Source organism: Callithrix jacchus, chromosome 13, assembly GCF_049354715.1.
Source record: "Callithrix jacchus isolate 240 chromosome 13, calJac240_pri, whole genome shotgun sequence".
NCBI classification, from domain to species: Eukaryota; Metazoa; Chordata; class Mammalia; order Primates; family Cebidae; genus Callithrix; species Callithrix jacchus.
This window is the reverse complement of record NC_133514.1, coordinates 9917694-9936162: the sequence shown is the minus strand read 5'-3', so window position 1 is coordinate 9936162 and position 18469 is coordinate 9917694. Positions and strand designations below refer to the sequence as shown.

Below are 18469 nucleotides of genomic sequence, written 5' to 3'. Positions count from 1 at the left end.
TCCCTAGGAGCTGGGACAACAGGCATGAGCCACCAAGCCTGAATAATTTTTTAAAAAATTTTTGTAGAGACAGGATCTTGCTAGGTTGCCAGACTGACCTCAAGCAATTCTCCCATCCAAAGTGCTGGGATTGCATGAGTCAGTTACCACACTCAGCTCTCACAGATATTGTATTCTCACTTGTCTGTATCCTTCCCCCTAAACGACTCTTGGGTATCCAGCAATGGAGCCCAGTTGATTATTACACAGCTAGGAAAATAAATTGGCCTTCTACCTAAATATTTAACTTGGCACTTAGGCATTAACACATAGAGTCAGAACTCAGATATTGCTGAAATCAACTCATTGATTTATAGAGGATCGAGATTTAGAGAGACAGTGATGATTTTCTCTCCAAAGGCACCTTTTCAAATATCGATACTTCTTTAAAATCATTTTCTTAGAACCCAAGGAACTGTTTTCAGCATAGATCAAATTGTACAGAGGAAAACCTGCTGATTAGACTGGAAATGTTTCCCATTTTGAAATGCTCCAGAAACAATTTCGGAATCACCTTTTCTTTCATCAGCTTCCTTTATTCAACTAAACAGAACTCTCACACACCAATAGGAATGCAAAACAGTACGGCTAATCTGGAAGACAGTTTGGGAGTTCCTTGTAAAGTAAAATATACACTTACCTAATGACCCAATAATCCCCCACACGGATATTTATCATGGAGAAATGAAATGTATGTTCAAACTGAAAACATGTATGCAAATGTTTATAGCAGTTCTATCAATAATTGCCCCAAACTGTAAGAAAGACAGCTGCCTTTGACCAGTGAACTGACCGTGGTACGTCACGTAATGAAAGACCACACAGCAACAATAAATGATAACATGGATGAATCTCAAAGCCCTGTTGACTTAAGAGAGCCAGACATAAAGGCTACAGATTGCACGACTCCATTTACACGACACTGAAGGCCAAACGGTAGGCTCAGAAACCAGATCAGTGACTGGCGGGGTTTCAGAGTCACAGGAGGGGTTTGTCTATAAAGGGTAATATGTTTTGGCTGTGTCCCCACCCATGTCTCACCTTGAATTCCCACATGTTATGGGAGGGACCCAGTAGGAGGTAACTGAATCATGGGGGCAGGTCTTTCCCGTGTTGTTCACCTGACAGTGAATAAGTCTCATGAGATCTGATGGCTTTAAAAAGGGGAGTTTCCCTGCAAAAGCTCTCTTCTCTTGTCTGTTGCCATGTAAGACATGCCTTTCACCTTCCACCGTGAGTGTGAGGCCTCTCCAGCCACATGGAACCATAAGTCCAATAAACTTCTTTCTTTTGTAAATTGCCCAGTCTCGTATGTCTTTATCAGCAGTGTGAAAATGGACTAATACAAAGAAACTGGGGGTGAAGGCCATACAGAAGTGTGGCAGTGAACACAGGGCTTTGCATTTCCAAATCCCTCACCACCACAAACTTTGAATTTTACTATGTATAAAGTAACCTGATGGGAAGAAAAATGGAATGCAGATTGTGACAAATAAGTCTAACTGTATTAAACATTTTGCACATAAAATAATGTATTAAATATATTACTCATTTCTAGTGTTTATTTTCTATCTCCCTATTATGTAAACACTACGAAGGTAGGAATTTTTCTATTGCTTTGTTCACTGCTAGGTAAATGTTTGTTGACAAAAATGAATGAATGAAAGTTAACATAATTGGTAATTTTCTCTGAGTAGTCAAGCAATGTGGTGAGGCAAATCAGAATTCTACCTCACTCTACTGATTGACTGTGAACATTATCACAAATTTGACAATACACATGTGTAACATTTATATCTGGTGTTCCCAGCCTCTCCTCTTTCTTCATCCATGACTAAGTGTTCCCACTACGTTTTTCCCACTAGGGTTCTTTCCTTACCCTCCCCTCCTTCCTGAGGTTTGTTCTACTATTACTGGACCAATCCTGTGTGCTTGAATCAAGAAGAAAAAGGAAGGAAGAAAAGGAAATAGAAACAGAGGGCTAGAGCTGGGGTTAAAAAAAAAATTGGAGAGAGACGATGCTGAATCTGTGACTAATGAGAAAAATATATGGGAGAACCAAGAAGGTTTTCACTTCATGGTGAAGAAATACAAGTAAGAGACTGCGTTATTTCTAAATTACTAGCTGATTTCCAAGCTCTTCTGGTAATAGTAGACTATGTTCCTGATGGACAGATAAACTGTTCTGACAGAGTATGCTGTGAACCAAGTTCATAGGCACCCAAAATATTCAAAATCTAGTAATAATCCCTGTAAACAGATGGTATAGGAAGCCAGTGCCAATAAAAAAACAACTGGAGAAGTTAATATTTGTATCTTTATTTGGATATCTTTACTCATCGTTTCTTCATCTGCAAACCTGTGCTGAATTTTCTGTAGTTACTCATTGATTGGGACCTGGTCATGGTTCTGTTTGCCACTCATCACAGTGCCAGCCAAACTCTTCTTTTCCATGTGATTGTTTAGGTTTTGGCAGCATGTTTTATGTTTGTGTGTCTCATCTTTCTCCTTGTCGTTTGCCTCCCCGGGCACTTTGCAGGGGGTGCTGTCTCCATCCTCCCACCCCAAACTTGCATTGTAAATTACAGAAAGCAGTGGTTATCTCTAAGCTAACTCCCTCACCAGAGCAGATCACAGATGCTCATAGTGGAGGGAAGACTTGCTCAGGACACTACAGCTGATGCTGAGACCTGGACAAGCATCAGCTTGGTCATCAGCTTCCCTTTGACCAAGGAAGACACAAAATAATCACACTTATCCCAGGACTCCAGCCTTACAGCATAAGCCTCTGACATGCAACTGGAATTCCTACCTCTCAACTGGCTTCTGCCTGCATCTCCATGTGGGACTGACTACTTTGGGTAGTCTCTCTGGACAGGTGTGTCTCCCTCCTACCCATCCCAACACCCCAATGCTCCCAGGACTGTACACCCTCAGTAGGTTCCTCCTGCTCAACCCAACACCCACCGCAGGGGTATCCTGAGACCAGCCCTGTCCTCACATCTCCTCTCCCAACTGTAGTAAATTCTTTCATATCCAGTCTCTCTTCCACGCACACAAAGTGTTGCAAATCACTGAAGGAAAGGTTTTTAGACTGTGTGATCTTGGGCAAGTTATTTAACCTAAAAAATGCCTACCCCATCATGGGAAACATATCTTCCTTTAATCAATCCTAATGATTGTAATCAATTATCTGGGCTTGAGTGAGGTTTGCTCTCATTCGAACTAAAGGAGCCATACTCCAGATCCTGTGCCTGCGTTCCTTGTCGGGCTCCTCCATTAGCTTCTCCTTATTTTACAGCAAACGGTGAAAACTCTGCAGGGTCCTCTGAAAGGCTCACAATCTGGTGTTCCTTGCTTCAGGCAGATTCCACCTCTAAGGTAGCAGGGTCTTTCAAAATTAAGTGCCCTAGTGATGCCTGAAAAATGGAAAGATGTGTGTATGAAGCCAACAGTCTGAGGAGGAAAGCAGGAGAGTTCACCATGCAGATGGAATCCCAACCTTTACCAGCTAAACACCGAAAGCAAGTGGCTTTGATTTCAAGGCCTCGGCCTCTTCTCCCTTCACCCTCTCAAGTTGCCATAAGATCCCACTGTTGTTGATATAACTACTGACCAAATCATCTTTCCACCCTCTGGAATAAACAGGAGTTGGTTCATGTGTCAGGGATGGAGTATGATCAATACCTTTCACCTGGTCCATCTCTCAAGTCACCCCTGATCCCCTACCTCATGTGCCCTGGCCCATCTCTCACAGTCTCTTAAGATGGAAGCCCTGTCCAGGCAAACTCAAGTCACCACTGTGATGAGTGGCACGAGGTCTCTGGTCAGGGCAAATACAAAGAGTCTTTGTCTCCACCCCAGTTTATACTGATCACGTGAGTCAATAGATTTGGTCCTCAAATCAGCCAATTCACCGGGGAAAAGTGGAGGAGTTGAAGATAGTGACCTAACAGGACTTTTAGCATCATAACTTTTAGCCAGTCGCAGAGGACTTTTTTAGCTTTTCAGTAAGTTATTTTGGGGGTGTAGCGATGACCTCTGAGTACCCCCTAATCCTTAACCTTCCAACTGTTGTTGGGGAGAGGAAAAAATGAAACAATGATAAGAAAGGGTCATGATGTTGGTATTTACCGGGCAGTAGCTGGAAGATGGCAAAAAGAGCAGTGAGGAAAAAGTGGAGTCTCATCGTTACAGAGCTGAGGTTCTCAAAGACCTGATGGGAAGAAACAAGAAGACAAAGTCAGACAGCTGAGGTTCTGTCAGAGGGACTTGCAGTGGTGCGATTAGCACAGAGATCGGCATCTCACTACTCCCGGATCCTGCTCCTCCATCACAGCAGCGTCCGTCTCTCCTGCTCCCTAGTCTCCAGCTGACACTTGCCCTGGTTTTCCTCAATGCCTGGGTATGACGCTCTCCTCTAACCACCTCATAGAATGGTGTCAAGGTGACATAAAGGCCTGCAGGCACATAGTGGGGGCGAGAGTCTAGCTTTCCTAACAATAGAATAAAGAGGGTCCTTCACAGGTGAGGAAAGTAACTGGAAAAGATGTTGAGGCAAGTTAACTAGATGTTTCACGCTCCTTAAAAGGATGATCTGGTATAGCAGTTGGTTAGTTACAACCTCCCTGGAGAATCTTCGTTAAAGGAAGAAAGAGTTCATGTTGGTTAAAAGTTAGTGGAAAAATAAACTCAGGTCAGTCCTAGAATTTGAATTTCATGATTTGCTTGCACTCAAATCTATTATTCTTCTAATTTTTAAAAATAATACATATTACAAAATTCCAAATAATAGAGATATGTAAAAAAAAAAAATGAAGGTAGAAAACCCCCATAGCTTCTCTCTTCAACTATACCCACCATTTACCATTCAAAGCATTTTAATTTATTTCCTTTGCAAACAAACTGTGTAAATATCTGTCTTAAATTTCAAATGCAGGATCATACTTCATAGCCAGCTCCATTGCGCATTTTTCATATTTAAATATTGTCTCAGAGGTTAATATTTGTATATATATATGCCTCACATATTTATATATATATAACTATACATATATCTTTTAAAATGTATATGCCTTTTACTTTGTAAAAATTCCTAGAAATGGAATGTCAACAGCTATGCATATTTCAAGATTTATTTATTTATTTATTTAAAGCTGGAGTCCCACTCTGTCACCCAGGCTGGAGTGCAGTGGGACTATCTCAGCTTACTGCAACTCCGCCTCCTGGGTTCCAGCAGTTCTCTTGTCTCGGCCTCTTGAGTAGCTGGGATTACAGCCACATGCCACCATGCCCAGCTAATTTTTGTATTTTTAGTAGAGACAGGGTTTCACTATGTTGGCCAGGCTTGTCTCAAACTCCTTACATCGTGACCTGCCCTCCTCGGCCTCCCAAAGTGCTGGGATTACAGATGTGAGCCACTGCGCCAGGACAACTGCCCACCTTAGAAGCTGCTGACCCACTTTTTTCCTCTTACTGAAATGTATGGAAGTATTTTTCAACTATCAGTATTCTTACCAATGCTAATTATTATCAATTGTGTTAATCTTTGTCAATCATGTCAGTGAATATAATATTCCTGCTTATCTCACTATACTTTTAAAAAATTATTTCTGAGAATAAGCTTTTTTTTAATGTTCACTGGTTATTTTTGTTTCTTGTTATCTATTTTTCTGCTGAGTCACTCATCCGTACTTACTATTTCTAACACTCTGCATATTTAATGTCCTTTATCATAGAGATTGCGAGAATCGTTCTGGCTTGCTTTTTACTTTGTGTTTGCTCATCTAGTAGCCAAAATATGCACGGTGATCATCTTTTATGTAGTTTGTTTGATCTCCCTAAAAGACATGTGTTTTGTGCCTTTACCTAATTATTTCTGTGTTCCTGTTAGTTTTTCAGCCGTGGGATAAAGGCTGTTCTGAGAAGTCATGGCAGACTTGTCTTCCCAGCAATGACATGGAAACTGTTTCTTGCTGCATCCAGAAGTACAAATTTCCTGAACCTGCAGATATGTTAACACTCGCCATATGTTATCTCATACAAAAGGCAGATGTCTGGGTTCATATCACTGTTCTCTTAGAAAACTGAGGCCGTGCAATGAAGAAACAAAATTACGCAGGATTCTAAGGAATTTAAAGTGTGAGGTTCCTGTTGATGCCGGGGTACGGCAGAACATCCCACAGAGAACACAGCACATTTTGCACACTCACCGTAGAGTAAATACCAATCTTGCCGACTATCAAATGCCCAGGCATTCCTAGCTCACCCAGTGGAGTCTATGCTCCCTTACTCTTCTGTCTCTTCCTGTGCTGGTACCATGAGATTTGAATGAATGTAGCCTCCACCAGTCTTTAACAGAATTCATGGCTACCCTCTATGACTCACTCTTAGAAAATAACTTTTAAATTACTTTATCAAGTTAAAATAATTTCATTGCTTTTTTAACTAATATGAAATTGAAACTACAAGTTTTATTTAAGAAAAAAATGATATGTGGGCTATTGAGCTTTCCTAAGAAAAGAATTTTACTTCAAATATTTTTGTCTCATTTTAATATATCTTTTTGGTACTCTTCAAGAAGTTTCTTTATAACAATCCAAAACACTTTGTAACTTAATTATAAAAATAACTATAATTATTTTTGAGTCATAGTCTTCTTTCATTGTATTTTGTAATTGGCTACTGTTTGCATACAGAAAGCCATTGATTTTGTATATTGAATTTATCACTAGCCCACAGGTTAAACTCTTACTGGTTTTGATTTTTTTGTGATTACTTCTCCACAGGTTTTCAATCATAAAATCATAAATTTGTTAATAATTAGCATTTTGACTCCTTATCTAAGTGCCTTGATTAACAATTGCTAGAGCCTTCAGGGATCATCTAACCCAAACTACCCACTTTTCAAACGAAGAAAGCATGGCCACATGAGAAATGTTGAAACAGCATTACCAAGTAAGCCTGTGGTTGACGTCCCTACATGCAGAACCCTCTCGCAGTCACCACGGTGCAAAAATCGACTCCTTCTCCCCAACTTATTCCACCTCTTCCTTCTTGTCTCCCTAATTCTTCCCTTCTCATGTCAAAGACCAACTTCCTTAATATTAAAACAAGCTATTTAGTTTCTTTAAAAAGCAGATGTTTCAGTAGTTTCTCAGTTCATGTGATTTCTTCTGTAAACGCCTTTGATTTTTCTTCCAGAACTTGATTACAAATTTTAACTCATGCCTCAAGCACAAGCTGTAGTTTCAGCCCAATTGTCCTTGGGGATCAGAAATGAGTTTGTCTATGATGAAGGAACTGAGAGGATTTTAACGACAGCACATACACGAAAAAAAAACAAGCAAACCAAAACCTCAGTTCCTCTGAGGTCCTTGCACTAAGTTACCCCTTTTAGGGGTCAAAATTGGGGTGATTTAGTTCAAGTCATGATTTTCACTTAACAAGTTAGAGACAGAGAAAATGTACTTGGAACCTAGGAATATTTAGGGCCACTACTGTTTGTAAACCCTGACGGAAATCACTGGAGGACATAGGGAAAGCAAGAAAAATTAAGTTCAACATAATGATGGTTGATATTTGAAGGAAAGAAAAATAGAAATGAAGAAAGGTGTAGAAAAGGGAGAGAAAAAGGAAAAGAAAGAAGAGAAAGAGGAAGAGAAGAAGAAGACAGAGAGTGAGGTTGTTTATTTTTTGTTTTTTTGGGTTTTTGTTGTTGTTGTTGTTTTTGAGATGGAGCCTTGCTCTGTCACCCAGGCTGGAGTGCAGTGGCATGATCTTGGCTCACAGCAACCTCTGCCTCCCAGGTTCAGGCAATTCTCCTGCCTCCGCCTCCTGAGTAGCTGGGATTACAGGCATGCGCCACCACGCCCGGCTAATTTTTGTATTTTTAGTAGAGGCGGGATTTCACCATGCTGGCCAAGATGGTCTAGAACTTGTGACATTGTGATCCGCCCACTTTAGCCTCCCAAAATACTGGGATTACAGGCATGAGCCACAGCACTCAGCCCAGAGTGAGATTTTATATGAATCTCTTGCAAAATTCTTCCACACCTTGGGGCAGTCAAAGCCCCCGAGTCTGCTTCCCATCAGGGTACACTCTAGAAAAGAAGGTCACTATGCAGACGAGCTTGGGGTTAGAGCACTGCTATTCTCTTACCTGTGGTGCGAAAATGAAATGCCAGCTGTTCTCTCCTTTCCCCAACTCTCTGGCCCACGGAAGTCCGAGCTCATCAGCACTCTCCTTGACACAACAGGCCCTACCGAATCTACCTTCTCTCACTAGAAAAAGAATGTTGTCTCCTTATCACCATGAGCCTGTGGGATCCTCCATATTTGTTAACCTATTATTTGTTGAGATGATGAGTTGTTAACCCCAGGCTGGGTTTGCTCACTCTTTGTGTTGTTGGCATTGAGCTCCTCAGATTGAACCAGAGACAAAGAATAACCGTCACCTAAAAGAATAAAACACCTTTTGCGAAACTGTAGAAATGCAGAGCTCCATCTCCCTTCGCTGTCTCTGGAGACACCAGCCACGCTCTCCTGAGCATTTTCCTCCTTGTTCTGAAGAGCCCCAGAACTCACAGCTGCTCCCCAGACAAAGTTTTCTCAATCCCTCACCAGCCTCTTTGTCCACTTCAAGGTCATTTCCAACTCGCCCATGTCCTCCTTAAAATGAGAACACAAGAAAGTCTATTTCACTGTAAGTCAACGAAAATGAACTACATCACCCTACATATGTAGAAACGGGGCTTCTGGTCTTCTCTAAGGTGGGAATGAGCATCCAAGTGCGACGTTTTGCTCATCGTCAGGCTTGATGCCTGGTATGTAAAAGCTCTAACAGTGAGCAAAGGATTGGGCTAAGTGTTCCACACGCTCGTCTCACTTAATCCTCAGAACAGTCTTCAGAGGTCCTAAGAATGACTGTTCTGGAGCTGAAGCAACAAGACCTCGTCTCTAGTGAGGTTGAGCAGAAATTCAACTCAAGGTCATGGTAACCTACTCTCAAAACGGACACACGGCATCACTTTCTGTAGCCTCAACTCTTCCACAGGAAAAGCTTCAGGGATCCTGACAACACTATGCAGTGAACGTACAAAATGCATTAAGATTTGGGGTTCCTGGGTCCTGGCTCTGACTCTGCTTCTGGTTTACAGGTCATATCACCTCTCTGTGCCTCGGGTCCCTCCTCTGTGAATGACAAAACAACCTCATCTGTGATGGGGTTAGATGATCTCCCAAAGTCACTCCTCAGTTCTGAAATCTGTGGATCTACAAGCTTCTAAGAGTTGGGTATGTGCCACAGGGTAGAGACAGAGAGATAGGAGTGAGAATGAAACGTTCCACTTGGTTCAGTGACATTCCTGCTTGAGAACGTAGTATTAAAAACAGCTGGTCTGGAGCATTCAGCCTACTACCAAATCCTCCCCAGTCTGCAAACCATCAAGCACTCAGTCACCTCCTCTCCCACCTGTGGACAGGAGCAGGTCCACCTGGACCTCTTCCTCACTCTTGAATGATTATTTCTGAATGTGCCGCTACTAGCCTGAGCATGTTCTGACTACACTGGGATTGGTGAACCAGAGCCACTGAGCCAGCAATTTGCAGACTAGCCTCATGTGCCTGCACTGGCCCAAGCACAAGCATTAGGTACGCCATTAGCATTTGTCAATGTGTGTTTTTTTTTCCTGCAGTGGACTTGGATAATAAGCAAAAGTTTTAGGAAACAGGAGCCTTCTAACATGCTGGAGGGCTCAGGATAGCCACTGCTTCTCAGGAAGGTCACTAGGAAGCTGCTTTACCATCAGGAGCTAAGCAGGCACTCAGATATACAAGCAATGTGAAGGGTGTCAGACAACCACAGCTCTGACTCTGGACAAGAGGTTACACAAGCGATGGGAAGGTGTCAAACACCCAAAGCACTGCCTCTGTGCGAAACCTCAGACGACAGCTGGGCCAGCTCTTCACACTGCAAGTGGAAAAGCTGAGACTATGGCAACTGGAGGACATAGAAAAGATGAGAAGAACAGGAAAGAAAATTTCCATGAAATTATGGAACTTCCTTAGGGTTAAGATGGTAAATAAATGGAGGCCGTAAGATCTCTGAGTGGAAGCGTAAGTCAAAAGGAAAGAGTATAAAATTATGGAAGAAAATCTAATAATAAGCAACAGGTGCTGCTTAAAATGTAGTCTGGTGGAGGCAGACCTTGAAACAAAGTGTTTGAATATAACCGGACCCAGGTGTTAAGCACTGAATGAACAGTGGAGTAAGAGGGCATTGTAGAGCGATGTAATTAATTTTTCTGAGAAGAGGCAAAGAGTTTTGATGCCTTCAGTGCTTAGGACGGTACCTAGAGGAGATTTTATAAAAGTGCATTTGGAATACATGGACAAAAAATGTTTTTGTTTGGAAAACACATCTTTAATTTAGTGTGACTCCAGTGACAATACTTGCCTGCAAATTTTTGAGCAAGTTACTTCTTATTCCTGGAGCTTAATTTCCTCATCTGGAAAATAACAAGCCTAGATTAGATGATCTCTAAGATTCTCTCAACTTCTGGGGACACTAAGCACCCATGAATTAGTTCTCAACAGAAAGCTGCCTTCAATACTAAATAAAAGCCAAATTATCTACTTCTCAAAGCAATTTTCCTTTTTTATCCCTCGTGTTAATAACAAGAAGTGAACTATTCAAAATGTAGAATTATCTGCCTTAAGTTGAGGTGGAAACCAATTTAACATCCTGGCCAGAAAAATAATTAAAAGAAGGGTAATGAGATTTTCCATAATGTATTTTAAAATGGTAGCCAAAGCACAAAAGTTAAAGAATGAGGAATAAGCAGGATAGACGTATTAGTTACAAAGAGAAAAATAGAAATGTAACTATGTATGTGAGAGTTCAGTATTTTAAACAATGGAGAAATCTTGGATATTTTAATCACCAGCATAAGAAAACTACATCTTTGACAGACAAAAACAAAACTTGATTCCTAACTTACTTCTTGCATCAAAAGACACTCGAATGATAGCAAAAGTTCAAATGTAAAAATAACTTGTCAATTAGAATATCTTTATAATCTTGATATAGGGAAGAAAAGAACGTCACATAATCCACAAAATACTGATGGAGTAGACAACATAAAACTTCACAAATTTCTTTATAAAACACAGACATACACACAAATTAGAATTGTAAATGACACTAAGAAAAGGAAATTTGCAATTTATATTATCAGAAAGAGGATGATATCACTTGTTCTTTATCAGGAGGAAATTACAAATCCATAAGAAAAAGAGGAAGATGACGAAAGTAGACAAAGAAATGCAGAGATACGGCAGGCACAGCAGGTCCCGCGCACATCGCACCCTGCTGCCCGTCTCTTTCCTTCCCCTCCCTGACCTGCCCGAGAAGGCAAAACAGGCTGCTCTCAAAAACTCTCCGGTGTGAAGCAGCCAGATTATCACTGTGTGTTTTAGAAATGAATAAAAACGTGAATAAATAACGAAGCCAACCATTCAAGGTATTTTCTCACAGTTTAGATCAGTCAATGAAAATACCTGGCACAGGCTTTCTCTGAAAGCCTTCCAGCAGGCGCATGGTCCAGAGAGCTGACTTCTAGTTGCTGTCAGATCTCAGGCAAGTCACTTCAGCTCTCTGAACTTGTTTCCTCCTCTGTACAAGGGTGAAAGCATCTGTTACGGTGTTTTTCAATGATGAAGGGAAATAAGAGACATGATCATGCTTTATAATATCTCCGGGTGATTCACGTGGAATTTGGTGCAGGTGCCTGGAAAGGCATAGAAGAAAAGCAAGCTGGTAAATGTATGTGCCAGCTCGGCCAACAGAGGCCTAAAAACGGCCTTTACAATAATTTTAAGATGTGGATTAATCTTCTCAAGTCAGATTTTCAGTAACAGTTTTAAGGAGATGTTCATCTGCTCTGCTTGAGGCAGGTGAAGTTTATAAGCCTGATCATGAGAAAAGAAATAGAAAAAAATGCAGAACGGATGTGAGAGTTCAAAAGGGTAAACATTATGAGACTATTTAAAACTACATAGCACTGTGTACCAACAGAACAATTATGTAAAATTATAAAGAATTATTTAACTGTGCAAGAAAAAGTTGAATTCACTTGTAATGGCATCTGTTTAAGAAGAAATTGAAATAAAATTATTAATCCATCCAGGAAAGTTTTCCAAAAAGTTTCAAATAAATTGAAATTAGATTCTTAGACCTTCTTCTATTCAAAAAGTTCCAATATCCTGAATGATTTATTTCTTAAGGTTTTTAGAGAGTAAAGGTGTTAATGCAAATACCAAATAAATCAAAAGCAGAGACAATATGTTCCTTTTCTGTTGCATCCCATTTTTTTCTTTGTTCTTTTTTCTTTTTTAGAAAGAGCCTTGCTGTCTTGTCCAGGCTGTAGTGCAGTGGTATGATCTCACATCACTGCAATCTCTGCCTCCTGGGTTCAAGCGATTCTCCTGCCTTAGCCTCGCTATTCGCTGGGACTACAGGTGCATGCCACCACACCCAGCTAATTTTTGTATTTTTAGTAGAGACAGTGTTTTACCATGTTGACCAGGCTGGTCTCAATCTCTTGACCTCATGATCTGCCTGCCTCAACCTCCCAAAGTGCTACGATTACAGGCATGAGCCACCACGCCCTGCCAGCATCATTCTTAATGCAACTGAGAACTATGATATTTTATTCATAATAAAGATGTGCTAAAGTTATGTGAACTACATGAACTCCTCCAACCCCAAGTCAAAATCTTAGAGTCCATGCTAGGCTTCTACTCACATCTCTTCCTTCCACTACCGATAGTCACACCATAAAGTGACCAAGTAAACTGTTATTTACACAATCTAGAATATCAGCACTCACACCTGCCTCAGACAGCTTACCACCATTACACAACTCCAGTGAGTCCTGCCCTCGGACGTTAGATCTAAACAAGACTAACACAGGAACCAGCTCAGCCGTCTGCCTAGGCAGCCATAAGCAGTTGATGTGCATATGAACACTGGGCTTGAACTGAAAAGACCTCAGGGGCCACTCAAAACAACACACTGCTTGGCTGCCATGTGTGCCAAGAACAGAGCTAAGAATTTCACTGCTCTCACCCTTTTTTTGCTTCAGACAATCCTGTGAGGTGGGTGCTATTGTTATATAATAACTGTTACCCTTATCCCTCTTTAGAGAAGGTGGAAACTGAAGCACATGGCAGTGCTGGGATCTACCGCAATTCTCCACCGCGTCCCTCCCATGCCTCTCTTCCTAGGAACTGCATGCTGTCAGGTCAGCCCACTTTTCTGAGCCTCTGAGCCTCAGGAAACTTGCATGGGTTAACCCCTGAGGTCTTCTAAATTCTTCGTGAGTAGGTTGACACCCTGCTCTGGCAACTTCCCTTAGAGGCCTAGTGAGGAGCTCAGATCCCTTGTGGAGCTTGAGCTGGCAAGAAGTCTAGGGCACCAGGGTGTAGCTCCTGCTATTTCACTGTCCCTCCCTGATCACCTCCACCCAGTTTGCATAACAGCAAAACAGTGTTCTGATCCACTCAGGGACAGGACACTTACCTCCCTGCTGTATCCTTCCTTAAAGACAACAGGAGGCTGTCACACAAAGCTACAGACTGGAAAAACCGGAAAAATAGCCTCCTCTCTGCCTTCTAGGGAGTCGGTTTCCATGATCTAACTTAGCCTCACCCGGAAGGGTTAATTTGCAAAGGATTCTAGGAGTTAGAGTCCTGACACTGGCTTCCTAAGAAAAGACTTTGCTGGGGACAGTGCGGAGTAGTGCAGAGATGAAGGCCTTGAGAGATGTGCATGTGTGCAGTTGATCCACAGGCACAGGTAGATAGGCAGGCAACAAATAATGGCCATCTAAGGCTTTCTCAGCTGCTGCTTTTAGAAACAGCCTGTCAACATTTCTCCAGGTTCTACATTGTCTTTGAATATTGAATTTTTAACCCCAAAGTCCACGTAATTCATTCAGGCAATTGCTCAATATTATTCCAATTTCATGTAATTCATTCAGGCAATCACCCTGTATTATTTAAATTTTAGCCCTCTTTTAGAATACCCATTCTCCATGTCATCTTTTCCAAACCTATAGCACTAAATGCCGTCAATTTCAGAAGGACTCCTCGTTTATATGTTAGCTCCAACCACCCAGCTGAATTCTAGACTCCAGAACACATTTTCCTGGCACGTCCACTGGCGTCTCTGGCAGGTATCTTGCCCCTAGTGTCCGAAACGAAGCTTTTCATTATACATCTCCCCAGCTTGCAGGCACCACACATACAAACAGGTGCTGTCATCTCAGAAAATGGGACCACTGTCTCTGTAGTTGCTCAGGGTCAAAAATAAAAATAGTTTTCAGATATCCTATTCCATATTCTTACATCAACATCTGCTGTTGCCACTGTACCTTCAAAATAAATTCCAAATGGAGCCATTTCTTACCCCCTGCACTGCCAGCCCCTGGTGCAAACCACATTGTCCTCTCACCTGGCCTTCCACAGCCCCCTTGTAACTGGGCTCCTGCTGATATTTTAGTCCACTGTAGTCTATTTCCCACTTAAAATCTCAAGTTCTTATCAGGGTTTGCAGGTATGAAATCTGGATTTGGCCACCTCCGTCCTCAACTTCCCCCAAGGTTTACACCAGCCACTGGGCTTTTTTCAGAGGGTGCTGTTAGGGGCTGAACTGTGTTACCCCCAGATTCACATGTTGAAGACTTAACCCTCAGTATCTCAGAATGAGGAGAGTCTGTTATTTACACAATATAGAATATCAGCACTCCTACCTGCCACAGACAGCTCACCACCATTAGACATCTCCAGGGAGTCCTGCCCATGCCAATAACAGAATTTGGAGTGTCTTTGAAGAAGTATTTAAGTTAAAATGAGGAAATGAGAGGGGGCACTAAACCCAATCCTACTGGCATTCTTATAAGAAGTTAGGACACAGCCACACGCAGGCAGACCACGTGAGGATGCGGGGAGAAGACGGCTGTCTAAAAGCCAAGGAGAGAGGCTTCAGAAGATGCCAGCCCTGCTAATACCTTCAGAGTTCCAGTCTCCAGCACTGTGGGCATGTACATTCCTGTTGTTTTAGCCCCCGGTCTGTGGAAATTTGTTGTGGTATCCCGAGCTGACTCATCCAGGTGCCAACATACAGGGTTTCCATGGCTCACCAGCTCAGAGCACCGGCAGAATCTTGGACAAGAGAAAATTCTCTGGTGAGAACTCCTTATCCGACAGTCTCTGATGTTGAGAATCACTTGGGGTGGTTGGCAAAATATTATAAACAGTATTAAAGACATATTAGGGAAAGTTATAGATTAGTCTCAGACCATTTGGAAGGCCGAAGGCAGCCAGCTTGTCCATTATGTTAAGTTAGAAAGAGACAGAGACTGACCAAAGGCCTTGGCCCACACGCATTTGTCTCCAGTCTAACTGTTGACTCATGCTAATTTTGTGCCGGGTGGTCTCTCCGGGGAAGATGAAAGGGAAATTACCTGTTAATAGCATTTACTCTGGGCCCCAGAACCTAAAGCTTTTACCAGTCTTAAAATCATTCTCTCAACCATGTTAATTATCCACAAGTGTATTAACTTAGAACCTCCGTTGTAAAATCTTAAGGGAATAAATGTGTGGACAGACAGATTGGTTGCCTTTCGTCCACTGACAGCAGCCAATGGCCATCCCTAGCCCACTTGTATCACTGTAATGGTGTGACAGTATATTCATTCATGTCGCTGAGTCAGGGTCTGCAGGTCAGACTTCCACAGATGTGTCCCACATCTCACTCTGATGGGAAGGGGTGCTGTTCAAACATGGCCTCTTCCCAGGGGTCCTGAGGCACGCCACTGCCAGCACCACAACCTCTCCTTCATGAAGTCCTCACGCAATTGCGGTCTGACATCCATGCCCTTCAAATGAGGCATTAAGTATGAATAGTGAGGGATGAACATTATTCAAGTCTGTTCTCCAGATTCGGCTCAGAGCTAGTGCACAAAGCACAATGGTTCCCACAAAACAAACTCTTCCAAACTGTGTCAATGTCTGGAGCCCCAGAGGGCAGTCACACTTCACCAACGTGGTGAATTACTCTTCTACAAAAACTCTGGCTTCCTCAGCCTGACACCCTCTCTGACTAAGTGGGCACCCACCTTCTCCCCCACCCCATCCAGGGCCCCTGCCTCCCGGGAAGGACGGTAGCCTGCTGATGCGTGGTCCAGATGATGCATCTCTCCCGCGTCATTATGTGACATGTCAGAGGCTGGGTTTCATTTTCATGTCTGCATTGATAGACCCTCCCATATGAGCAGTTTCCCAGAGAATGTCCACTTTCCTCACAGCCAGAACAAGATGACAGCTCTGCGTTAAAGCGTTCATCAGTACTGCCTCTGGGCACCCCTCTGGGCACCCCTTTACTGACCGGAGCTGGTCAGTATCCCTGGTCTAGCCAGGCTCTTTCCTAGCCATTTTCAAGATGCAACTCCTGGGTACTGAGTCCTGACGGGCACTAATCTCCACGGTTCTCCAGGAATGAACAAACAAGGGAATTAGCACATGTAACCCATGCATCCACAAAAGCAGTGCCTCTTTAAGAAAGGGCAGTGAGCTACCCATCCTCTTTGAGAAAGAGGCACTACTTTTGTGGATACACGGGATGTCCCCACAGCTATGCTTTTGCGATTGGTGTCCAGCAGCCTTCAAACGAGTGAGGAAGGTGCATTCCATAGTGCAAAACTGGGCTGTAGGTGCCCAGCAGGGGGAGCTGGAGGTCCTCGTGTTCACGAAGGCCCCTGTCTCTCTCCCTGTCTCCCTCTGCTTGACTGTTACCAGCAATAAACATGATCATGTCTAAGCATCATTCGTCCCCTGGAATATCCTGGAATTTAAAACCTCTATTGTAAAACCAGATTCTGTAGGTATCCTAAGTATTTTCTTCCAGGCCAGTTCCCTTACCCTCTACTTTTTGGCACAGTTAATTCCTATGTTAAATGACTAAAGCATTGATGCCTTCTAACAGTGAATGTCTACATTGTGGATGGAAATCCTGGGTTTGTCCTGGCCTTGAACAGACCTGGACGAGTAGACCTTTCTACCCCGAGGTCCAGCTCCTCAGGTGGAACGTGCAGCACGGACCTCTCTGAAAATGACCAAGACAACAGGAACAAAAGACTAAGAAAAGAAATTGGGGAAAGAAATGTGTACTACATAGTTCGAATACATCGAGCTTACTGTGAAAACTCATTTTTTGGAGATAGAGAGAAGATAAGGTGCCAGGTAGAGACTAAATTGTTCATCTCCAGGTTTTCAAATGGAATCTTGACCAGATTTGGGTCTCAGTTAACAAAGCTCAGGACAGCTGAGCCCATAGCAGGTGTTACTGAGGATACTTAGTGGCAAAAGGAGGGTCTGCAGCTGCAGGTCCCTCTCACCTGGTGACCTTGAGGAAGGTGAAGCAGCATACTGGGCACAGTGCTGGGTTTGGGGGTGCAGGAAATCAGATCAGAGCTGCCCAGAGGAGGACTGCGTCTGCTCACAGAAACATATCTCACAGGCCCTGTTAGAGCAGAATAAAGAGATCATAAGTGACCACCTACCGGCCATTCAAGATCTGGTTCTTCCTTTCCTGCTTTCTGTCATTTATATCACACAATACCCCCTCCCTGCACACAAGCTTTCAGACACGGAGACATGCATATGCACACGTGCAGCACATACATCCTCAGTTTCCACCTCACAACACACCCCTCTCACTACACATGCGTGCACATGCTTCCACACATATAAACATACAAACATACACACAGGTACATGCATGCACACACACACACTCTGAAGTGCAGACTCCAAACTCTAAGAGACCTGGTTTAGTCTCTGAGGCTAAAGCTGCTCAGATTGACATGCCCAGGCCATGGAACCAAATTTTTGCACAAGGCCCGCTTGGAGAGGCTCTATTGCCCCCAATTTACAGTTGAAAGACAGAGACCATGATAGGTGAAGTCATTCACTAATGATCCCACAGCTTGTTGGTGGCACCATTGAGACTGCAGCTTCCAGCAGAGAGCACGTTGGCCTGCTCTATTACCCGAAGCCCATAATGCAGAGTTTCATCCCTGCAAAGGGGACAGCTACATCTGGGTCCTATGTCCCAGGTTGCTCCAAGGCTAGGACCTGTTGAGCTTTCTCCAAAAGGGTCCAGAGAAGGATAAGGCTCCTCAGGGCTGTGAGTCTCCTGGAGGTCAATGTCCCTCAAGGGACCAAAGGAGTCTGAGTAGCTAGGGGAGTGAAAAGATCCCAGCTCTGTGCTACCTGGAGAAAGCAACATCCCAGGGCAGTGAGCTATCCCAAACCTGTGTGGCTGTGAAATAGAGGCATCCTTTGGGTTGATACTTCAGACCTTTGA

The 18469-nt window shown here is 43.0% G+C and overlaps 1 long non-coding RNA gene across 1 annotated transcript; it reads right to left on the bottom strand.

Moving 5' to 3' along the window:
* Positions 1 to 552: 552 nt before the first annotated feature.
* On the bottom strand, positions 553 to 15234 carry LOC118146651 (uncharacterized). The gene is made up of 3 exons (XR_004732510.3): positions 15111 to 15234; positions 4174 to 4255; positions 553 to 3458 (listed from the first exon to the last, which is right to left on the bottom strand). It is a non-coding gene; the product is annotated as an uncharacterized LOC118146651 (long non-coding RNA).
* Between the last annotated feature and the right edge of the window lie 3235 nt (positions 15235 to 18469).